The sequence below is a fragment of the Chlamydotis macqueenii genome, chromosome 2, assembly GCF_036417535.1.
Source record: "Chlamydotis macqueenii isolate bChlMac1 chromosome 2, bChlMac1.mat, whole genome shotgun sequence".
NCBI lineage: Eukaryota > Metazoa > Chordata > Aves > Otidiformes > Otididae > Chlamydotis > Chlamydotis macqueenii.
Window position 1 is genome coordinate 129,077,746 of NC_141557.1, and position 5,104 is coordinate 129,082,849.

General features: G+C 41.6%; 1 long non-coding RNA gene across 1 annotated transcript; it reads left to right on the top strand.

Annotated features, from left to right (window-relative positions):
• Positions 1 to 1,413: 1,413 nt before the first annotated feature.
• On the top strand, positions 1,414 to 2,575 carry LOC147601821 (uncharacterized). The gene is made up of 2 exons (XR_015257862.1): positions 1,414 to 1,534; positions 1,811 to 2,575. It is a non-coding gene; the product is annotated as an uncharacterized LOC147601821 (long non-coding RNA).
• Positions 2,576 to 5,104: the final 2,529 nt, after the last annotated feature.

Genomic DNA, 5,104 nt, shown 5'->3' on the forward strand with positions numbered 1-5,104 from the left:
GCAGGGCTGTTCATCCCCTCAAGCTCCATCTGTGAAAACGAGAAAAGTGCAGCCATGATGGCAGACTTGCGAGGTTAAATTAATTAGGTCCCTCCATTATGCTGCAGTCTTCTGAAGGTGATTGCTCTTTCCCTCTTCGCTGCCATTATTCCCCGATCTCTCTAGCAGCTGATGTAATTAAAGCGCACATAATGTAGATGTGCGAATAACGCTTCCCTCCACGCGTGTTCCGAGGGGGCACGCAAGGGCTCTATAGCGAGCTTCCCTTTTCCCCTGTAAACGTCTGATGTAACCTCGGGGGGAAAAAAAAAATAAATTAAAAAAAAAATCAAACCAAGCAGTGCGTATTTGGATACTTTTCTTCTGCGAATTCTTGGATCAATACTTTTGTTTCATGTTTTCATGTTCTCAGTAATGTTAAGGGATCCAGTTACAAACCCTTGCCAGTAAGAAAGAAAATACGCCCCGCTGTGCACCCTCCTAAACACTTCTACGAAATAGTGTTTTCTTTTCATTTGGAATGACAATTTTGTTTGTCTGCTCTGCCCCGGCGAGCGCGACTATAGATTATTCGCAGACACATTGAATTCCGTACCAAAACGCGGACGGCTGCGCGCAGGGCCCACCTAGGGCCCCCCACCCTGGGCGGGACAGAGCCGGGCGGAGGTGAGGGGATCGGGGGAGGGCACCGGGAGAGCTCCTGGGGACAGGGATGAGGATGAGGATGAGGATGGGCCCCACCGGGACTGGGGCGCTGCCTCCCTCCTCCGGGAAGCCCAGCCGCCCCGTCGCGCTCCGACGTTTGTTTCGATTTTTTTTTTAAATTTTATTAATCTATTTACCTATGTACTTATTTATTCATTTAATTGTTTCATTTATTTGAATTTAAAAAGTCTTTAAAATTTTATTTAAATTTTATTTTTATTTATTTAATATTTTATTATTTTCCTTGTTTATTTGAATTTTAAAATGCGTTTTATTTTTATTTTTATTTTATTTATTTTAATTTTAAAATTCTATAAATTTATTTTTATTTTTTATTTTCTTATTTTATTTTATTTTATTTATTCATTTATTTATTTTTTTCCTGGTTTATTTCTTTAAGGAAGAAAGCGTGTTTTTCCCTCAGTCTTTGCAGTCCTTCATGGGTCATTATGGCTTAATGCAATTAACGTAACCTTTTGTAACCCAATATCAAGTACTTCCAGGACAAATCTTTAAACAGATCGCTAATCGTAAAACAAGTTACGGTGTCTAGGAGTAGAAACGAAGCTATTTGCCCTCGTGCTTTCGAGCTTTTCCTCCTCCGTTCCCCTTCCCGCTGGCTCTCGCATCTCGGGTTTATGGGGTTTGTTGAAACGCTGCTTCGTGTTACTCCCCCCACCTCCTTTTTTTTTTTTTTTTTTAGGTTCTGTATTTAGCTACTAGAAACCCAGCACTGTTGCTTCACAGTTGTCGTGAAGAACCCCGACGGGAATACGCTGAAGGAGCCAAAAAACTGCCGGCGAGGAGAGGGGGGAGGCTGCGTGTCAAAGTGAGCATCCCCGCGTGGGGCGGGGCGGGCATGGGGAGGGGGCCTGAGGTGCGGCGGGGGGGTCCTGGTCCGGGGGGCCCCTCCTCCAGCAGAGACCCATCGAGTGAGGTGCGAACCCACCCACAAAGGCTTTTGCTGGTCTTCCCGTGAGAGTGCGCGCCCCCTCACACCCCGGGTGGAAATTGGGAAGGGGAGCCCTGCACTGGGGAATGCAAAAGAGAAACCGTAAAACCTCTTGCTGCTTTCACAAACTCCTATTTTTTCCCCCTTGTGAAGCTTTCTGCATCGCTCACAGTGAAACAGGTTTGGCTGAGGAGCTGATGCTTTATTTCACAACGAAAGGCACTTTCTGGCCTGTGCTTCCGTTCCTGCTGTGCAGCTTGGGAGTAAATCCAGGTGGGATGTTGAAATTTGATTCAAACGTCACACGGATCATTTATAGGCGGTTCAAGGCAGAACCGTCGCTTGCCTCGTGTTTAGGCGTGTTGTTGCGTGCCTATGCGTGTATTTCCATGGGTGGTTGTTACGTAGGTCATGTCCACGCAACCTACACCGAGAGAGGCCCGGCTCGGCGCTGTGGTACCCGGTGCAAAAAATGGAATGAAAAAAGCTGAAGTAAATAATCCAGGAGTTCTGGTTGAGGGGAGCTACATCCCAGTACTTAAACTATTAGATTCTGTTTGGATAGATTATTTCATCTACCATGCACCACCTCTATACTTTAATTTTCCCAATTATGTGTGCGAAATTTGTCTTGTCCTGATTTCAGTTTTACATCTGAGTTTCCATTTGTATTCCTCGTTACCTCTGAGGAAAGAGAATCCCTCCGAGAATCCGACAATGCAGGAAAATAAGTTGCAATGTTGCAGGCTGCTTGTGCATTATCCTACATTTTCTAAAGAATCCCTTAAATTGTGTCATCTTTTATTGTTTTGCGTTGGACGTTTGTATGTCAGGAATAGGAATTAGCTCTACATAATTTTTTTTTTATAATGATATATTTTCCCAAAAGGATGTAACAAATTAAGTATTTGAAATGTCCCAATTGTATGTTTGGGGGGGGGGAAATAAAGAATTACTATACCCTCTCTGTCTCTGGGGAGACCAACAGGTTTTCAAAGAAATCCCGCAGAATGCACAATGCATTCACCTTGTCTACTTTAATAGAGGCAGAAAATGATTAGAGTGTGTTTTAATACTTGCTGTACATGTGACGTAGGCAGCCAAGCCTCAGAACAGTTTAAATGTTGATATACCCAGCTTGAAAAAGCTTGTCAAATAAATCAAACCGTTCTGGGGGCAAACCCATGTTGTTTTAAAACCACAGAGTGGGGCAGTGGGCGTGGTTACGCCCATGGTTGAATGGTGAATGTATAGATTTAAAATACATTTTGCCACACTGGTTTCCAGAGGATTGTTTTGGCCTCAAATTCCGATACCATGAGCCAAAACTCTGGTCAATGTTTTGACAACAGAGCCAGGAAAAACAAAAAAGGCTTAGCCCGGGAAAAAGAAATGAAGATGTAGTGAAGGAAAACAGTAGTCTCTCTGCCACTGCCTTACTCGATCCATATGTGGACTTAAACACAGGAAATACCCACCATTCACCGCAATCAAGCTAGGGGCTTGTGCATCAGAAAGAAAGCGCCTTGTGGAACTAATTGGATTCTATTAATAAAGATAGTCATTGACATAGGAAAAGCATTTTGAAATTTGAAATCAGGACATTTGAAGAATAGAAAAAAAAAGATAATCTGCTGCAAGACTGTTCATTTTTTTTTTAAATACATTCACCACAGCATTATAATCTTATGTTGTTCTTTTATTATGGCTTTTTGCGTAAATTAATTATCATTTTGTGATGTTTATGTTCTTAAACTCTTTATGCTTACTTTTCATCTAAAGTCTTTCCAACACAGCGTATGCAGCGAGATCACTTCGGAGTGGAAGAAAATCCGAACTTCACCGATGTAAAATGGTAATAAACAACGTACATGGTACCTTTCGTTCAGTAAAAGTTTACAGAGAAAATACAGCTATAAGTAACAGCTCCTAGAGTGATTTTTTTTTCGTTTTATAGACTTGAATGAAAACAACAACATTTGTCCTCCCCGACAAGTATTTGGCAAAGTGTTTATTTTAGCACTTTCCTGCCAGATATCTCCTCGTGAGGTTTGGTGATGCTTTTCCTGACTGCGCTTTTTTTTTTTACTGCACTGTTGCATTTAGGTTTTTAGCTTGGTGAGCCACTATTAGACCTGACAAAACAATGTTGCAATTGCCAATTGAATTCAACCTCTGAGTAATTTTCACTGAATTTACACTCCCGTGAACTCCTGTGATCTTTGCCTGTTTGATTCTTTTTCTTCCTAGTGCTTTGCATCAAATCAGGGGGATCATTTGTGCTTCAGATGGTACAGGATTTTTAATACGCTGCTGTCCTGTGCGCCAAGTCCCTTGGCCTTCCAGATAGACTGGGGAGTGTTTGAGGGGTTGACGTGTTTTCCACAGTTTTCAAGTCATCAAACAGGGCTGCTGTAGAGCTGCCTAATAAAAATATCAGTTCCTCCACATTTGCCACACAAGGTACTGTGCCAAGACTAGCGACATGCAATTTAAGTGTTTTCAATGCTGTCTGTACCTAAGGTAAATTATTATTTTTTTTTTTTTTACTCTTTGATCCCTCTTTTAATCCAGATGATATTTCATCCACATTTCTTGAAAAATTCCTGTTCAAAAATTCCTGTCTTTGAAAGACTTGCAAGAGCAAACTTGTTCACATAGAGCAAGGGTTGCGGTCATTAATTTCCACGTGTGAAAATTCAGCTGATTGAAGCTTGGAATACAGGTAGCAGAGCTTCAGCTCCTGAAGCTGCACATCCAAGCCTTACCTTTGTCCGCAGTGATTTTAACCCACTGTCTGTGAAAAACATAATGGCAGTGGAAGCTTTCTCTCTTTTGCCATTTCTTAAATCTCAATTTGCCTTGTCTGGTCCGCAACCTGGAATGAAACTCGGGATGCCTGAGGGTCACCATTCAACTTTCTCTCCTGTTTCTAATGCTCAAATGCACTGAGTGCTCTTTCTTCAGAGCTGGTCCACAGATGAGCACCACCTCCTAATTCCCACTACCAGTTATTCTTCTTGTTTAAGCAGCAGCCTTGTCCAAACATTTTATAACTTTTGCAGATTTGACTTCAGGATTTATGAACCATCCCTTACATTTTATGTGGTCTGCTGGGGGACAGAGCGGGGAGAATGTTTGTGCGTAAATACGTAAAATGGGATGACTTTACAGGCATGAGTCAAGTCTGATTGTAATGTAAACACAACTGATTATTGTGTTGGTAGACGTCTGCAAAGTGTATTTGGAGTACAATAACCCATATGATATATTCAGAAAGCAACCGAATGTGTAATAAATTAAGAACAGACAAACCAGTTATTTCCCTGTAAATAAAGTTGTTTATTCTCCATACATACAATTCTTCAAATTTTTTCAATGTGAAACAGTATATATGTAAAAAACCGATCTGAACAAAACTCTCAGCCCATCCATATATCCCCCAAC